The sequence below is a fragment of the Procambarus clarkii genome, chromosome 80, assembly GCF_040958095.1.
Source record: "Procambarus clarkii isolate CNS0578487 chromosome 80, FALCON_Pclarkii_2.0, whole genome shotgun sequence".
In the NCBI taxonomy this organism is placed as follows: domain Eukaryota; kingdom Metazoa; phylum Arthropoda; class Malacostraca; order Decapoda; family Cambaridae; genus Procambarus; species Procambarus clarkii.
This window is the reverse complement of record NC_091229.1, coordinates 25,301,837-25,322,013: the sequence shown is the minus strand read 5'-3', so window position 1 is coordinate 25,322,013 and position 20,177 is coordinate 25,301,837. Positions and strand designations below refer to the sequence as shown.

The 20,177-nt window shown below is 48.0% G+C and overlaps 1 protein-coding gene across 1 annotated transcript in view; it reads right to left on the bottom strand.

Annotated features, from left to right (window-relative positions):
* The window catches only part of Rab35 (RAS oncogene family member Rab35), a 150,462-nt gene that overhangs the window by 674 nt on the left and 129,611 nt on the right, over positions 1 to 20,177 (bottom strand). The window contains exon 6 of the mRNA XM_045727799.2: positions 1 to 4,805. This exon is cut by the window's left edge and continues 674 nt beyond it. The gene's annotated coding sequence lies outside the window, so the exon portion shown is untranslated. The remainder of the gene's footprint in view (positions 4,806 to 20,177) is intronic.

Below are 20,177 nucleotides of genomic sequence, written 5' to 3'. Positions count from 1 at the left end.
TTAAAAATATATTCAAAACTTTGGATAAAATTTTTTAATTACCTTGTAATAATTTAAACTGAATAACTTGAAGTTTAGTTTCCATAAGAAGTCATTATTATTTTTATAGTACAGTAATGTATAATGTGCATATAGTCAAAGATAATAATTTTTTATTTTTGAAAAGCTATTTCTCTTCAAGTACGATTGCACAAAATGTCCCCTCCCCCCATAAATGATGATTCTTATTTGGTCACATTTACAAAAAAACATCAAATTTCATTGACATTTAAATTACCGATTGAAGGTGACATCACTTGCACTGTAGAGATTTTGTTAGGGGCATTATACTGAGTGCAAGCTGCAGCCTGTCACGAGATAAGCTTGCCTCACCCCTAGTCAAAGGTTTACGACTAAGTAATGTCCCTCTAAACCATCCTAGTCATGTAACTCAGCTTCTGGTTTATGAATGGGAAATTCAAAGCATTATCAAAGATAATCTGCTTTTTATTTTTGAAACTGTTCCTTTTTGTAGAACATTTGCCATTTCCACACTCTACCTTTGTCTCGCTCTCATGTATGACTGCTGAGGTAACCCTCGAGGCTGCAATAGATTATGGCTTTGTGCTACATAGTTAAACAGTTTAATTTGCATACACTAAGTAATTATCGAGAGAAGGCACCAAACCACTATTTAGTACCAACTATGTTGTGGGATATTTTTAAAAGTTCTAAATATCACTTTGGATGCCATTACAAGATTAAATTAATTTGCATGAAGGTACAATAAATTAAGAAATTCTAAGTTAAATGAGAGTAATAATCAAAAGTTAGTAAATAATGCAAGACTCGGAGACTGGTAACCTACAGTAATATTTTTTTGTATGAATTAGAAACAGTTTTCACTTCCAAAACTATGAAATCAACTGTTTTTTGTTTTTGTTTTTAAGAAACAGCCGTGTATTAGTCATTCTTCTATAACAAACTAAAGCAAGAATGTGTGTGTTATGCTGTGAGAACTAATACTTATGTAATGATTTGGAGATGAAAAATTATTTTTTTCATTATGGTTAACTTTCTAGCTAAATTATAGAGCAAATTAAATCTCATAAAGTACTCTCATTGCTACCAAAGTTGGGGACTGTACAATATTTTTAATATTTTCTATCACAAGCATGCACTAAATGAAGCAAAGACACAGAGCAATATCAATGTTTTGATATCTTAACTATATCTGTATAAACAATGGATAAAGTACAGACTAAGTGACGAGAGATAATAATATTTAAGTACCGGAGAAATTAACAGAAACAAGAGAGAAATTGTAAAATTAGTTCTGAACTATTTCCCTCTAATTTGGAAGGTAGTAGTTACAGTTCCCTTCTGGATATCCTTCAACATCTCGACCTCCTAAACTCCACCACACTGATAATCATCTCACCCATTTCTCTCTCCACTTTGCTCTAAATGACCTTTTATTTTGCTTGTGCAATTATTCATTTTAATTATGCTCATTTATAAACAACAACTGGTATCTTTTTTTGTTACCTCCGTCCATCTTTATATCCTGAACTGTTGTATACCTCTTCACTATCCGTTTGAAGATTCCTCAACTCCCCCTCCCCACCCAACTTTTTTTTTCTAATTAATTACTCAACTCTACTGGTTACGTAACAATCCTCATTTCACTGCAGGCACCTTTAGCCCACTTCAACAATCTCTCTCTCCAACCTACATGCTCGCATAACTCTACCTCTTGTCATAACCTTTATCCAACTCCATAAAACCTGTTGAAGCTTATTTCTCTAGTTTCATTTATTCAAATCATTAACACAAAACACTTGATCCCTACCGTCATTCCCTTCATAGTCACTTGTCTCCTCTTATGAATTTTAAAGATTCCCAGGCCTCAAATTGTCACTATCATCAATCTTACTCCCCATACTCCTAATGCCAATATCTAAATTTTCCACAGTCAAATTAGGTACTCTGCTGTAACTAAAATGGAACAGTAGTTACTCCCATTAATTTCCGAGACATCTTGCCCTCTTAAACACAGAAAAATCACCGAAGACTCGCCAAACCCTTTACTTTATAAAAGTTTTTGCCTCTTTAATACCGTCCTAATTATCATCAAAGTTTACATTCATCCAACACATACTATCATTATCTGAACAAGACCCAAATGTTAGTCAAATTTACTACAAGCCAAACATGTACATCTCTAACCCTCCCAAGATTTCACTCTCTTCACCGGCATTCACTTCCACTACAGTACCATATATTCTTTTTCCCAACTTTGTTTTCTATCCCTCGCTGACTGTTGCGATCAACCCATCACCTTTTCATACCTCTCCATCCTTATACAGTATATGTATTTACAATATACATGCGTTGAATTATTATTTTTAAAGGTTTGAGTAAGAAACATGAGTGGAGGATAACTAAAATGATACTGTACTGCAGTGTAAATATGACTAATGAAATCATTCTCATTGAGAGATTTGAACATCCTCTACTACTTCTATACTGTAGTTACAATTCCATCCACAGGCTCCCAAGAAATTAATCAGATACATGAACAAGTGAAACAAAATTCCCCCAAATTATTACTAGGAAATAGATGTGCCACTGCAGTAAAACTGTACATTGCTATGCTTGAAGATTCATGATAATTTGTTCAAGCCTATGATCATATTTAGCATAGGTTCAGAATATTCAAATTAATACACATAACAAGCTTCACATGTCATTCCTATAGTGAGGCATTGAAAGCACTAAACACCATAACTGTGAACCCAAAACTGTCATGATAAATCAGTCAATCCTTACATCCTTGACAAAATGCTTCAAAAGGGACCTCAAGCCACCTAACCTTTGAGTATTGAGCCAGTAACAGCCAGCTTTCTCAAGTAAATACCTGACCACACATGTAGCTCTCAATTGACTGTTACACAATAGAGATCTAGACGTCTTTTTTTAATACCTAGTTTATGTAAGCGTCACAGTTTAAAATTATAACAACTATGCAATATACACTTTTCTAAACTACTCTACCATTACAGCACTTTCAAAATTTATTAATTGTGCAGGCATGGATAAATGACTGATGCAGAAGAGTGGTATGAAAGCAAGAAGATCCAGGATGTATGAGTGAGTGAAAAATGGCATATTGGATAGAATTTAACAGGTGGCATTCCAGTGTTGTGTCCAGGATGAGACACGGGCAGCTGGCACATGTATTGAGATACAACGTTCAGGAAGATGTCCTAATGATACTGAATATAGGTAACATATACAGGATGACGATGAGCTAAGAGGGTCAGTATACAGTCCATGCTAAAGATGATTTCGTACATGATACAGAAGTTAGTATTCTAGTGATGATGAAGATGACACCTAAAAGATGACACAGGAAGCTGGCATGAGTACTGATGTCCCATTGGATGAATTCAGATTTAAACTACAAGCATATGACATGAGTAGAGAAGCAGGAATGATTACAAACACAGACTTGCTCACTTTCTGATACAAAGAAAAATCAAGACAAAATACTGAAACTCTTCCAAATAGGGTGGTTGGTTTTTCAAGATTTACACACACATATTTGAAATGCAAACTCAAAAATTTAAAATACGATTGACTAAACCAGCAGATTTGCCTTTCATCTCAAGGTCAGTTCACAGGATAATAAGTGAAAAAAAAAAAAATATATATATATAGTGCATGCCTTTAAAGGGATATGTAACTGGCTAGTGCATTATGAAAAATGGAATATTGTGCAAGAATCTTTAAATACAAAACATTTAAGAAACAACCTAAACTCGGTCCTACTGCAATACATACAGTAGCCACAATAATAATAATATTACAAGAGATATTCAAAGACATCACAAACACAATGTTGTGCATAGGCAATCATTCGCTATCAAAATACGGCATTTATCACCATTGCTGTACAAGTGTTTACCTTATGGGTAGAGTATTGAACTTCATTAGAAACCATGCAGAATGCTCCTCTATCCCAAATGTTAGGAAAATAATATGCTCCCATTAAAATAGCTTACACATTTATATATTACTATTGTCCGTTTTTTTCAACGTCAATAACAAGAGGTTAAATTTATAATTTATAATATTTGTATCTTATATCAATCTTTGTGTATTTAAAAATGAGATGCACTGCATCACCTTCTCAACTAACCACATAAGCCAACCTTCACTTCCATTCACAAAAAATACAGCGGGGCTTTGTACAATGTCATCAGTGTCTTGTCAGTCATATTATTAAGGCAAAAATGGAAAATATAAAGGTTCTATAAAGCTAAATGTCCTTCTTTCAGCATATTCTTTATCCACACAAAAGTATCTTACCATTCTATCCAGAAAAAAAAGAAGATAAAAACCACTCAAGACAAACTTTCATGTTTCAAAGTAAAATTTGAAGACATTATTACACCTGATAAGTAATTCATGCTAATATATCACAAATCTTTAAACAACTTCTGGGCTCATGAAGCCACACTGTCCTCTTAACATGAGAAGGCAGTAGTAAAAGAGGCAGTTAATAACATGCTGTAATGATAAAATACTTTTTGGCTTTAGACTTTTGACAAAAATTCCTTTGCAAAAAAAAAAATTATATTAATAACTCTCATATAGTTCTCTGACAACACACACACAAGCACATACACTTGGTACAGTAATTTATAACTATCAAAAACTCTCTCCTCTCACACATTAATTATAATTGAAAGAAGCTAATATATCTCCAAGACACTTGTGGGGTGAAGTGCCTCACGCCCTCGGTTATCCTCTGACAGCACCTGTAGAGACAATAAAAAAAAAAGCTAATATTTCTTTTAATTCCTAATCTACTTCTGTGAAGCATCTGTTATCAAAACTAATACTAACAATAGCTTAATATAGTAAATATTTTAAACTTATCATAACTAGGAAAAAAATATCAGCATTGAATGTAATAAAACGCCATTTTCTGGGTGAGACCAGGAGGCTCCCCGGAGCTATCCAGGCTCATACGCTAATATCAGACTTTGGCATCAGTCATGTATATGGAGTTCTGTGGGCCTACTGGGGACCATGAGCCAGAACCTGGTCCCCTCAGAAGAGGCACGAGGAGCACAATGGCCTATAGAACCCCCCGTGTGGTTGGAAGCATTTATGTCTGCCATCGACCGGGTCAGGCACCCAGAAAGGTAAGCGTCCCAAAACAAACCCCTATCCAAACCCTATCCAATGGTGAAAATTGCGACAAAAAAACGAACAAGTGGATAGAACTCCCCAAACAGAAATGAGCAAACAAGTAAGACATCACACGTCGCTGCGCCGCTGTCTGTGCAGCTCCCTCCCCCCTCCCCGGTAGAAGGAAGGGGGGAGCCCCAGACCCCTGCGCTGGCAATCCACCTCTCAGTTCTGAGGCTGGACATCAAAACACGAAAATCGCCGACCGGGGGAAGGAGAGTTGCCAAGGAGCCTCCGGGTCTCACCCAGAAAATGGCATTTCATTAAACTGCCAACCCAAGGCCACACAGGCTCGATAAGGCCCAGGAACATCAAAGAAGGAACCCAGAGTCACCCAACGAACAACTTGGGCATGGGGACAGACAGCAGGCTGGCTGGACTGAACCATTCCACTGACGACCCAAGAGACCCACACCCTGGCACAGGGAAGAAGGGAATCCGGAACAATCCAAAGCATGACCCCGGTCACGGCAGCCGTGGCACGCCAAGCACGACGAATTGCCACAACTGAACACAACACACAATGCATCCCCGGCCAGACCAAGCATCAAACAAATCAAGGACACCTCCGAGAAGCAACTGTGCCAGTCTTTGCCAGAAAAGACGGAGACGGCTGCAAGCGAACAAATCTATCTGGAGAACCAAAAGAGCCAAAACCCAGCCGCCAGAGGAGGGCATGAAGCACTCCGACCCGACCCCCAAAAGCCAACATCAACAAGAAATGGGCATCGGAAAACAACTCTGAACCAAAGGGGGCACAATAAGCCGAAGAGAAAAGAAAAAAGCACGCAATCCAAGAACCACTACGGCTTAAGCGGCGCAAGAGCAGACCAGAGGTGAACCACGCCAGAGACGGCTCATGAAGCAGTGCAGAGGCAACTCCAAACCTCCACAAAAGAAGGACCAGATCACGCCAAGAAAACATAGCAAACCGACGAAGGGACAGAAAGAAAAAGGAAGGACGGCCAAAGAAAACCCCCACACCGCCGCCAAGATGAAGCACGCAGGTGGGACACCATCATCGAAGCCACATGACCACCAACAGACGGTGAGATACGAGGCAAAACCGAACCAGCCCTGCCATGGACCAATCGAGCATAGGAAGAGGCGGAGCCGCGAGAAAACCTCGGGTGCGACTACTGAGCAAGCAGAGCTGGAACCAAAACCGGCAAGGAATGAGAAGGAACGTCTGCCGTACAGAAAACTTCCCAATGCCAGCGAGCTCGCCAGGAGATCGGAGACACCGTGGTTCTGATGCGAGACTTGTGAGAAGTGACACCGCGAGATACGGAAAATGCCAACTGGCAGGGTAAGCCAGGAAACCAGGAACCCAAACCTGGCAAGCCGGAAAAGAAGCAAACATAGGGGCGGTCCAAAAGCAGGGAACTGAACATGGACAAAGTTCAACCTAGCAGTAGGAGAGCCAAGAAGCACATACTAAACCACACAACAATGTGTAACAAGAGGGGTAACAATAGAACTATTACATTCCGTGACACTTAGGTATCACAACACAAACAAGTGAATGCTAACTTAGTCTCGCAGATGTCAAGCCCTGATGAGTAACCTACATGCAAAACAACCCAACTACCCCTCACATATTACCCTGCAGATTAAATGACCTGAATTGGATACAGTATAACAAGCCATACAGACTAGAAAAACAACCCCAGCACCAGCAGCTAGGGACAAGAGTGTAAAAGGAAGACGAGGAACGAGGAAGATAGGCAGCAACAAGAACGAAAGGGACAAGACCAACAACACACAGAAGCCATGTCGATGTCGGCGATTGACAGTCGAGAGGTGGGACTGAAGAGCCAAAGCTCAACCCCCCTGCAAGCACAACTAGGCAAGGACAACGAAGTGAGTACAGAGAATCAAATGGATATAGAAGGGATAAACTAGGCACTGCAAGACAGTCAAGGAATAAGTGACCAAAATAAGACCACGAAAGACGTGGCCGTGCCCCACCGTGTAACAAATAACACAGGAGTGTTAGTTGTCCATGTACCATGCATCCCACACCCATCCAGTGGGCGGCAGTGGAAAGGGCCACAGAGGCACACAAAGGGCTCAGGGACTGAACCCCACAATTCACTGAGCTAAGCAAGTTACAATCTTAATGAGCTAGGTACAAAATGCAGTTTAAGTCGCCACAGATGAACAAAGAAGGCCACAGGAAGAACCACGCAAGGGGCCAAACAAAACGCCACAACCAACCCCCAACACGCACCCAAAAACCACGAACCAGCGCCTGGCCGAAAGAGACGCCTGGCCGAAAGAGACGCCCGACCGCATTAACTCACCTGCAGAGTGTAGGCACAAACATGTCACGACACATCGTAGTCGAGAATATTCCGGGAGCACCGCCAGTGGAATAAGGCCAGAGCCACACATGCAGAAGAGTAGGGTAGAGGCGAATGCGGCACCCCACACCCGTATGCAGAGAAAACGAAGCGTATTTGAATGAATAGTGGCAGTGCCTAGACAGAGCATGGAGAGAAGATACAAAGACAAAAAAAAAAGACAGTATCGAAAACAATAAGAAGCACAGAAGAGGACTAACGAGTCCCAAAAAAAAACTGGAGGCAAGCCTCACCAGAAGACGACAGACGTTTCAATAATGCGGGAAGAATTGAAGACCTTCCTGAACCCTTGAGATCGTACAGAAGCAAGCACAAAATCACAAAGGCTCATAAAGGCACAGTCGCACCCGAGACCAAAAGTCATGCAGAACCCGATAAGTGGGGAACATGACCCAAACATGACGGAGAAGTCCCGTCAGAGAGAAAAGGGAGTAGAAACGAAGAAAAGTACCCACCGATAGGACGGAACCGAACAGACCCGAACGGACAAGGATCCAAACCCGGGGAGGCGCCGATGCCCAACAACTCGTACGCAGAGGGGGGAAAGGAAAAACCCCACTCCCTGTAATTGCAAGCCCCCGTTCAGAGGGGTAGAAAGCCCCAGGCCCGAGGCTCCCCAAGTCAGCCCCCTCCCCAACCCCAGGAACCTCCTCGGCAGGCCCCGGGGCCAAGTCGTTCCCCCAAAGTCCCAGCCTCACAAGAAAAAGCCGAGGCAGCCGGAAAATTACTAAGGAAGGGAGCCCACTGAAAGACTCATACAACACGGCTGGAGGAACAGGCTCGAATGCCTCCATTGCTACCCCGGAAGGGGGAAAATCCCCAAGACTGCCCGAATCCCCGCCCCAACCCTGAACCCACAGACGATAAGGATCCAGATGCAGGGAGGAAGGGGGTGGGGACCAGGCAAAATCACAACAGGGGAAAGACAAGGGGGCGCGAAAGAAAAAAAAAACGAAGCAACCAACACCACCAAGCCCTGTCACAACCACCAAAACAGGGCAACTTACAATATCTTTTTTTTTATGTGGGAATATCGAAGAGGGAGCCAGCATGTAGCAGTCAAGATCTCAAGATAACCTCAAGTACTAATTATTCTCGTCGTTGGATCCATGGTTACGTCATCTATTGTAACGCAAGCGGGAACGAGGCGGACACTAGATGAACGACACGGGCTCCCTACAGAGTACAGTCGACTCGCCATAGAAAGGGGCCACAGCCTCCCTCGGCCCAAGGTTAACTGTACAAGGGTATACATGCATGGTGTTTACGGTCTAGTAGTCTGGTGTCATCAAGAAATGCCCGAGATGAAGTGAACCATGGTGACTGAAGATTGAGAGCATTTGTTTTGTCAAAACGTCACCCATCTCAACGCCTTTCTGCAGTTACTTCCATCACGAGACATCGTTGTACGTTTCCGTCCTGCATTTCCGTGGCTCAGCTACTGGTTCAGTCTCTTCTATCAAGACTGTTTTGTGGGCTACAAGATGAGTTATGAGTCGTGTCCTGTTAATAAGATTCACCTGACCGGTGGCAGCCAATCACGGGGTGTCACTGGTCACTCAACACTCAATTCTAGGACTGTCTGTGGTCCTTCAGCGGTAATTGGTATGAAGTACAAGAGGATCAAGATTCTCTACAGTCAACAACTAATGGTCCTGGAACTACTATCAACTAATCGTCAGTCTTCTAACATCGATTTTTTTGTGTGTTTATGGACAATTGTGGAAAAAGAAAAGTAAATGTCATCTTTGCTCTATAATATTAACGTAATGCTTCTGAATTTCTAGTAACATGAGTTTGGAAAAATAGTGTTTAAATGTTGAAACCAAGCAAATAAGTCATTAAAAATTCTGGAGGAAGGAAATATGGAAAATTTTTGTTAAATAACAGTCTAAATGAAAACCTATTGCATGATACCTAGAACATCAGGTACTAAAAAAACCAGCGTTGAATGTAATGAAACGCCATTTTCTGGGTGAGTCCCGGAGGCTCCCCGGAGCTATCCCAGGCTGATATGCTAATGTCAGACTTTGGCATCAGTCATGTGTATGGAGTTCTTAGGCCTACCGGGGACCACGGCCAGAACCGGGCCCCCTCAGAGAGGCAAGGGGAGCAATGGCCTATAGAAGCCCCCGTGCAGTTGGAAGCATTCTATGTCTGCCATCGACCGGAACAGGCACCCAGAAAGGTAAGCGCCCCAAAACAAACCCCTATTCTGGTTAAAATTGCTACCTAAAACCGAACTAGTGGATAGAACTCCCCAACCGAAAACAAGCAAACTAGTGTGACGTCACACACTGCCGCGCCGCTGTCTGCGCAGCTCCCCCCTCCCCGGGAGGGGGAAGGGGGAGCCCCAGACCCCCCGCGCCGGCTACCCACACCTCAGTTCTTGAGGCTGGATGTCAAAAACGCAAAAAACCGCCGACCGGAGGGAGGGAGGGATGCCGGGGAGCCTCCGGGACTCACCCAGAAAATGGCGTTTCATTACATTCAACGCTGGTTTTCTGGGGGGAGCCCCGTCGGCTCCCCGGAGCTAACTACCCACAGACAGAAAAAGAGGGACTTACCCGGGAGGCGGTCGTCGCTCACCCCTCAACTCGAAGCCGAGACAACTGGCTGCAACCGCCGACCCAAAGCAACACAGGCCCGACGAGGGCCAGGGACATTCACAAGGTAAAGAGCAGCCAGGACCCTGTTCGACCGCCAAAATCCCCGCGCCCGAATATCAGACCAAGACATATTCCCAAAGACGGCAGCAAGAGCCGCGAACTTACGAACGTCATGGGCACGGGGATAGACCGCAGGCTGGCTAGACCTAATAACCCTGCGGACGACCTGAGAGACCCAAACCCGCGAACAGGGAAGAAGGGAAACCGGATCAACCCACAGCGCGTCCCCGGACACAGAAGCTGTGGCGCGCAAATAACGGCGAAGCGCCGCAACCGGACACAAAACATGATGCACCCCCCGAACAGACAAGGAGCTAACACGACGAAGACGCAAAAAGAACCGGAAGGACCGCCAGGAAACTTCATACTGCCGCCGAGAAGAAGCCCTCAGGTGGGACACCAACAAGGAGGCCACCTGATCACCATAGAGATGATGATAGACTCGAGTCAAAAAACCATACGCGAAGACTCGAGGAGAAGATCGAACCAGCTACGTGACGTACCGGCCCGATCTGCTGAAAGAGGCGGAGCCGCGGGAAAACCCTCGGGTTCGGACACCGAGCAACCAGCGCCTGAAACCAAGGCTGGGCCGGCCACCAAGGGGCCAGAAGGACAACTCTCCCCCGGTAAGTCTCTAAGCGAGTCAGGACCTGGAGCAACAGCCGAACCGGGGGAAAGAGGTACAGGAACCCCCACCTCGACCAGTCGAGCCGAAAGGCATCAACCCCGACGGCCTCGCAATCGGGGAAGGGCGCCGCATAAACGGGAAGACGCCGCGACCACGCCGACGCGAAGAGGTCCACCTCGGGGCGCCCGAACGTCTGGCAAAGCCAACGGAAGGACTCGTCGTCGACCGTCCACTCCGTGGAGAGGGGAACGAAGCGAGACAGGGCGTCGGCCAAGACGTTGGACACGCCCCGTACGTGAACCGCCAGGAGAGCCAAACCCCGAGAACTCAGCAGACGAGTCACCCGAAGCGACCAACCCCAAAGAGACAAGGACCGCATCGAACCCCCGCGGTTCAGGCAATGAACCACCGGAGAGCAGTCCGAATGGAGCCGAATCGTCGATCCGCGGGCCACCCGAATCCTCCCCAGAGCAAACCACACTGCCGCGAACTCCCGCACCGTACTGTGAGCTCGACGGAAGGACGGACCCCAACGCCCCTGGCCGGCCTGGTGAGCACTGGTCACAAAACCCCAGCCGAGAGACGACGCATCCGTGTACACATCGAGCGAGGGCTCGGGTAGGCGCCAAGGCACTGAACCCCGAAAAACCCGAAGAGGAAGCCGGTGACGCAGCAACCGACGCAAGTCCCCCGGGGGTCGAACTCTGCGATCGCGAGAGAGGCGGAAGGGGGAACCCCAAAGGAACCAGAACAGCCGTCGAAGCCAAACCCGACCCGGCGGGTAGACCACCATCGCGAAGTTCAGGCTCCCGCACAGCCCCTCGAGCAACCGCCGGGTGACCCGAGGGCCCTCCAGAAACAGACGAAGGCGGGACCGCAGCCGCAGGAGAGACTCCGGAGGGAGTGACAAGGAGGCGGTTCGAGAGTCCCACACGAGACCCAGCCAAGTCCGAACCTGAGAGGGAACCAGATGGGACTTCCTCCAGTTCACCAAGAACCCGAACCCGGCGAGCTGGGAAAGAACCAAATCCCTGGCTAGCAAGCAAGCTGACTGGCTGGGAGCCCAAACCAGCCAGTCGTCGAGGTAGGCCAACACCTGAACACCTAGGAGACGCAAACGAGCCACCACAACCCGTGTAAGGCGTGTGAACACGCGAGGTGCCAGGTTCAACCCGAACGGGAGACAACGAAAGCGGTAACTCAGATGCCCCACTACAAAACCGAGCCAGTCCCTGAACCGCGGATGAATCGGGACATGCCAATAAGCGTCCCGGAGGTCCAGGGACACCATCCAAGCTCCCGGCTCCAAGAGGAGCCGAACCTGAGACAGCGTAGTCATCCGAAAGGAGGGGCAATGAACCCAGGGGTTCAGACGGGACAAGTCCAGAATTAACCGCAGGTCCGCGCAGTCCCGTTTCGGAAACGGAAACAGACGGGAAACCCATCTGAGGGACGACGTCGTTTCGACGACGCCCAAGCGTACCCACTCCAAGACGACTCGACAGAGCGCAGGGGAAGAAGCCTGCCCCGCCAGCCCCGACCCCCCAAAGGGGGGAGGGGCCACCCAACGCCACCGCAGGCCGCGAGACACGACCCGAAAGGCCCACGAATCGTGGGACCAGGCGCGGGCGAACAGCGCAAGCCGCCCCCCCATCGCCCCGTCAAAGGGGCAAACCGCGAAAGGGCCGGCGACCCTTACGAGACCCAGAACCCCGCACAGCGCGAACACCGCGCCGACCAGACGAGGGAGGGTCCGCAGGAGGAGCCAACCCCAAACCTGACACCAGAGGCCTACCACGACGAGAGGAACCCCGAGCCCTGGCACGACCTTTCCGGGAAGACCCACCCCGGGACCCCCGGAAAACCAACAAGTCCGACATCGGACGACAAGCCGCCGACGCAGCCTGAATAAACTGCGCCACGGCCGACTCCCCAAACAGGAGAGGACAAAAAGGTGAAGAACGCCTAAGAGCCAGAGCCCAAGCAGATTCCACGGAGGAACCCAGCACCGCCTGCCGACACGCGAGACGGGAAGCATAGAACAGGGAAACCGCATCCCGCAAAATCGGCGTGAACAGCTTCAACAAGGCAGCCGACGAACGCGCAGCCGAGGACAAGGTGCCGGACCCCGGGACGGACCCAAGCGTCCCCACATCCTCCACGAGCCAATCCGAAGACAGCTCCAGGAGGGAAAAGAACCGCAAGGCCGAACACAAAAGGCCCCGAGCGCGCAAGTCCTCCGCCACGAGCGCCGCCGAAAGGGAGGGAACTGGCACATGGAGCTGAATAACGCCCACATCGCGGGGAAGGGCAGGGGCAAACAAGCACTCATTCAGGTACTCAAGTTCACCCCCCAGGAAAACCTGAAGCACCGTGGAAGCTTCCCGCCACTCCAGCGTGCGGGAACGACAGAAGGAATGCCAGGAATCCAGACCAAACAAGGGGCAGTCTGCTAGCCAGGACGACTCCGGAACCTCGTAACGGAGCCAGAAAGGGAACGAAGTCCCAAACCTGAACGTGGACGGATCCATTTCCGAGGCATAATCCGGGTCACGCAGGAGGTAAGCTGCAAAGGCCGCTCGCACCACACCAGGTTGGATGCGATAAGCCGAAAACCTCCGGAAGGACGGAACCGACGTACCCGGGGGAACACGGAACCGTACCCGGGGAGGGGCCGACACCAAATCCAACTCGTACGCAGAGGGGGGGAAAGAAAACCCCACTCCTTGTAACAATAAGCCCCGCTCAGTGGGAAGAAAAACCCAGGCGGGGTCCAGCGGGGCCCAAGGCCCCCAAGTCAGCCCCTCCCCAGCCTTGAGGTCCGTCACCACAGGACCCGAGGCCGAGTCCTCTCCCCAAGCCCCGACCCCACAAGACAAGGACGGAGCAGCCGGAAAAGCTGGAGGAAGGGGGGCCCACTGGTCAGACCCTGAAGTTTCGGCCGGGAGACAAGATTCGAATGCCTCTGCCGCCCCCCCCGGAAGGGGCAACCCCCGAAGCTGCCCGAGTCTCGAGATCAAGTAACCCCTGCTCCGACCCCGAAACCCTCAGACGCTTCGGGGCCGGAAGCAGGGGCGGGGGACCAGAACGAACAGAAGGGGAAGGACGAGGAGGTGCGGACTGAACCAGGATCGAAGCGACCCCCACCCCCAAGTCCGGGTCTCGAAAAGCAAAGCGGGGCAGCCCCGGGGCATCCGGGGAAGCAACCAACCGAGCGCGTTGCAACAGACGAAACCTAGACTGCAACGCACGTGCCGCCTGTACCCGAATAGAATCATCAGAGGATTGGGTAAATTGAGTCACAAGCAAGCAGCAACACTCACAGGACTCAGGGTCGAAAGTATCACCGACCCAACAGGCAGCGTGGCAGAGGCAAAAACAATGAGGGTCACCCTGAGACAAGGGGACCGAGCAACCCTCAAACTCGCACACAGCGAGTGGGGACTCCGGGGTCACATCCATCGGACCCACGCGCCCCCTAGGGGATTCCCAGGGTCCTGAGCGTTTACTTTAAGAGGACTCGCGCTCAGGTAGTCCCAGGCAGGGTGCTGCAAACCGGCGCCCAAAACTACCAAGCAAACTTCTAAAGCTGAACCCCAGGGACGTGTACACTCACGGGGACCTAGCAGGGGGCGCCACTGAGGAGAACAGTGGAAGGGCAAAAACAAACTGAATAAAATGACAGAACCCCCCCACCAGGCAAAAACAGAAAGAAAAACAAAACCCAGCAAGAGGACAGCGAACCCCAAGGAACAGAGCCGGCCGCGATGTCGGGAAATACAAGCTGAGCAGCACCCTGCGCCCCTACCAGTGCAAACTGCCTCTTACCTGCCGGTAACAAGGGAGAACAGAACACCCAAGAGCCCAACAGGCGGCAGAAAAACCGAAAGGTAAAACGGACCAGCAGAGGCAGACCCCGAGGAGCCTGTGGAAGGCGGCCCCAAGCCCCAAGGGCAGTACTTACAGGGCACCTAGGGAAGGCAGCCCTAGGCGCATGCAGCCCGAGTACTGAAGATAACTCCTGGCTCTCGCACCCACAAAACTAACACCACACTCAAAGCACAGTGCAGTAGCGACACCGGAGCCAGAGCACACGACCATCGCCTATAGCATCAGCCTCAAGAACTGAGGTGTGGGTAGCCGGCGCGGGGGTCTGGGGCTCCCCCTTCCCCCTCCCGGGGAGGGGGGAGCTGCGCAGACAGCGGCGCGGCAGTGTGTGACGTCACACTAGTTTGCTTGTTTTCGGTTGGGGAGTTCTATCCACTAGTTCGGTTTTAGGTAGCAATTTTAACCAGAATAGGGGTTTGTTTTGGGGCGCTTACCTTTCTGGGTGCCTGTTCCGGTCGATGGCAGACATAGAATGCTTCCAACTACACGGGGGCTTCTATAGGCCATTGCTCCCCTTGCCTCTCTGAGGGGGCCCGGTTCTGGCCGTGGTCCCCGGTAGGCCTAAGAACTCCATACACATGACTGATGCCAAAGTCTGACATTAGCATATCAGCCTGGGATAGCTCCGGGGAGCCGACGGGGCTCCCCCCAGAAAAGGTGTTGTCATGTCATGTTCTGTACTTTGAGAGCAAGAGGGGCGAACTATATAAACATTTGACACTCTTAGTGTGAACACCATTTTTTTGCTGTAATTTCAGCCAAGAACTCTGATAGTAGACGTAGTATTGATTAATAAATGATATACAGTATTGTGTTTGATTGTTTATTCTTAGAGAATGTCATGTGGACATTAAAGTTTTAATAAAATGGGTGAGTGGAACACCGGGATAAACTTTGCGCAAGTTCAGTGTTTTTCTCCTGAAAGACTGAGATTTCAGTTGCGTGTTTAATTCTCATGTTCTAGCTGGAACACGTGGATGTCTAATGGAGAGCCAATGGTTTTTGCTAGCTAGCTTTTGTGGAAGTATTAGGGATATTGCATTTAGTTATCAGTACAGGAATAGGATGTTTTTATTTTCAGATGTATTGGGAAGGTTACTGGACTGTCATCAGGATAGTCGGGACTCGTATCCCTAGATTTTTTAATTGTATATTAATGTTTATTGCGATACAACCTACTGGTTGTCATTGATAGTTAGACAGGATAATTTTGTTATTTTTGGAGGCTTTGGTTCAGATGTGTAATTATAAAGTAAGGGATTTGGGATAAGAAACTGCGTGCTAAATAGTTTAACACAAAGTTTCTTAAATACTTGAGCGAGGGGGTTGTAACAGTAGGACTGTTAATATTGAAAGTCCATACGATCTAACACAAAATTTTGAGAGTTGGTAGTGAGTGGTAGTGACCTGACTTGCTAGGGAAGGGTCACCCCTTCCCCAAGGGATTAGAGTGTAGAAAACGGTGGCGCCAACCACCTCCAGTGTCAAGTCATTGAACTAGGAGAATTATGAATGTATTACAGAATTAGGAGGAATTATCAATCATAGTTAAGTTCTTATGTTAAAAACTAACGTCAATTGGGAATAAGGAATAAGTCTTGGATGGTATCAAAGAGACGATTGACGTTGGTAAGACTTGAGTAAATGTAAGACACATGTATCGTCACTGGTAAATAGATACCTACCAACTTGTTTGTTAAATCATGTAAATTAGTAAAATGCAAGTGCTACTGAATATTGTAAGTAGCCTGGCCATGTATCTAGATAATTCTCAATTGTTTTGGAATAATAAAGTCGCCGTTAGTGACAAATACAGGATTTTAGTTATTAATTTCAAAGATTAATTTGGCAACTAGCCTCACTCGGATCAGCTTCTGAGAGGTCAGGCAGGGCTTGAGGGAAGAAGGAAATTTTAGTGTAGGCTAAGCATCAACTGGGAACAACATCTCTCCCTAGAGCCAGAAGACCATGAAGTCTGGTCTGTGATATTTTAAGGTATCTGGGTCTAAGTTATTATAGTGTAGAAGCCCACATTAATTGTTGTAGGAATTACCAAGTGCCTCAGTTAGGAAGCGTTTCGTCAGGGCTTTCATTTATTTTATTTGATAACTTTTGATTTAATAAATCATTTATAGAATTTATGGTGTTTAGTGGAATCCCCCCCCCCAACATTTACTTTACATTACTGTTGGGCGCAAGCCTCATGTTTGGAACTAGCTTCCTCTGCAAGTCAACAACCATATATTCAACAACTAAGATAATCCCTTTTCACTTTGATTAATTTCCACATTAACGTAAAGCTTAACCCTCCCTTTCAGATAATTGGGGATACATTTTCGTAGTATGTTTAATTGATGGTATCCTGCTTAACATCAATTGAGAGAATTACTCAGTGGGTTAGCAGGTGATGGCGGCGAATTTCAGAGTTTTACAGTATAACATATAGGGTACAGTGTTCTTGAGTTCGCGATATCTAAATGGTCAAATGTTTAAATCTCTAGGAATTGTACTGTACTGAAGATTACACAGCAGAACTGTGGTTTATGTATATATATTAAATTAATAACGATCAGCATTTAACCAGTAAGTGAGGTTAAAGGCTAGCCCCAGTTACACTTGGGGCTTCCGGGGAGCAAACAACCTAGTGTGTTGCAACCACCTGAACCCAACGTGCAACGTCCGTGCTGCCTGCACCCGCATAGTCAACATAAGACTGGGTAACTGAGTCACAAACAAGCAACAAAACGCGCAGCACTCCGGGTCGAAGGTGCCACCGACCCCACAGGCAGCAGACTGAGGCAAAAACAGTGAGTCACCCTGAGACAAGGGGACAGAGCAACCCTCGAACTCGCACAAAGTGAAGGGGGACTCAGGGGTCACATCCATCGGACCCATGCGTTCCCCATGGGGATTCCCAGGGTCCTGAGACGAAACTCACACTCAGGGAAGCCCAGGCAGGGTACAGTACTGCTAACTGGTGCCCAAGTCTACCAAACAACTTTTCTAAGAACTGAACCCCCAGGTCATGTACACTCATGGGAACTAAACAGGAGGTACTCAGAAGAGTACCCAAGAAAAGTACTCAGTACACAGGGAAAAAGAACCAAGGCAGACCTCCCCCCCCCCACATACCAGGCAGGCAAACAAAATGAAAAAGAAAACTCCGCAAGAGGACAGCGTACCCAGGCGGAACAGAGCCAGCTGCTATGATTGGTGAAAACAAGCTGCGCAGTACCTTGTGCCCCTACCTGTGCAAACTGCCCCCTTCCCTAAGGCGAACATGGGAGACAGAACACCCAAACACACAAAGGGCGGCCGAAAACCAAGCAATAAACGGCCTGGCAGAGACAGAACCCAAGGAACTTGTGGTAGGTAGCCCCAAGGGCAGTACTTACTGGGCACCTAGGGAAGGAAACCCTAGGCACATGTAGCCCGAGTACTGAAGAATCACTCCTGGCTCACACACCACCTAGAAGACAGTCACCACACACAAGGTACAGTGCTGAAACAACCACTGGAGCCAGAGCACACGACCATTGCCTTTAGCATCAGCCTCAGAACAGAAAGGTGGATAGCCAGCACAGGGGTCTAGGGCTCCCCTACCGGGGAGGGGGGAGCTGCGCAGACAGCAGCGCGGTGGTGTGACGTCATACTCGTTTGCCCGTTTGTTTGGGGGGTGTTCTATCCACTTGTTCGGCTTTTCGTCACAATTTTCACCAGAATAGGGGTCTGTTTTGGGACGCTTACCTTTCTGGGTGCCTCAATCAGTTGATGGTAGACATAGAATGCTTCCAACCACACGGTGGTTTCTATAGGCCATTGCTCCTCGTGCCTCTTCTGAGGGGGGCCAGGTTCTGGCTCATGGTCCCCAGTACGCCCACAGAACTCCATATACATGACTGATGCCAAAGTCTGACATTAACATAACAGCTTGGATAGCTCCGGGGAGCTGACGGGTCTTCCCCCAGAAAAAACGTTGAATATAATGTAATGCCATTTTCTGGGCAGGCCTCAGAGGTTACCTGAAGCTAACCAAACTGACCTGTGCCATATTTGTTTGCTGTCATCAGTCACGGGAGTTCTGTCTGCCTAACGGAGACCAGAACCTGGTCCATTCAGAGAAGAGCAGGGAGCAATGGCCATTACAAGCACTAAATTAAGAGTATTTCATGTCTGCCATCGACTGGGAAGGGGACCCAGAGAGATAGGCGAAACAATACAAACCCCCAACTGGTAAAAATTGCAACCTACGTCAGAACAAGACCAAAGAATTCCCCCCAAAAGAAAACAAACAAACAAGCAATCGTTATCCAACTAGCGAGCCCGAGCACTAGCAGGGAGGGGGCGCCCACTCAGGCAAGCTGGAAGCCCACTATCCCAGTTCGTAGAATGATGAAACCGCCGCCCGGCAAGAGGGAGGGAGGGAGGGAGGGTGTCAGGGAGCCTCCAGGGCTCTCCCAGAAAATGGCCTTTCATTACATTCAATGCTGGTGGGGAACCCCATCGACTCCCTGAAGCTATCTACCCACAGATAACTAAAAGAGGGGCTTACCTGGGAGGTGGTAGCACCACAGGTCTCAAGACAAAGATGAAACTCCAGGTCCCAAGGCAACACAAGGCCGGAGAGGGCCTGGAACATTCACAAAATACCTGGAAGCCATGATCCTGTTCAACCTCAAAAACCCCTGTGCCTGAATGTCGACCCAAGACATATTACCAAAAACCGCATCCAGAGCAGCTTACTTACGCACATCATAGGCACAAGGGTAGACTGCAGGCTGGCAAACTTGATTACACTGCAGACAACCTGAGAAAATGAGCCCTGGAACAGGGAACCAGGTGAAAAAATGCAGGGGAGAGCTTGCAGAATGGAGCAGAAATGACATCTACCCCGAATGCAAGCTGGAGCGGCTCTGTCAACGCCACACGATACGAAACGACAGTATCTGCCATGAGATGCCAGTTCAGAAAGAGCCAAGGACAAAACCACCTTCACAGATACAGACAACACCTTCTGAAGGAACAGTAAATGGAGAAAAGGCCTCCAGGAGACTTCACACTGTAGATGAGACAAGACCGCAGGTGGGACCCCATAAAAAAAAACCACCTGATCACTATACAAGTGGCAATACACCTGCATCAGAAAACCAGCATTGAATGTCTGAACAGAGGCACAGGTGTGTGTGTGTGTGTGTGTGTGTGTACTGACTACTAACCTGCCTCAGAGGCTCCAGGATATCTGAAATTCCTAAAGTTGTAGAACAGGTTGATGAGCGTGAGTGGTGTCCCAAGAAATATAAAGTTTTAGTGTATTTGAAAAACAGGCAAGATAACACGAATGTGCCAGGGGAAGTGAAATAATTGGACAAGAAAAAGTTGCCCTAG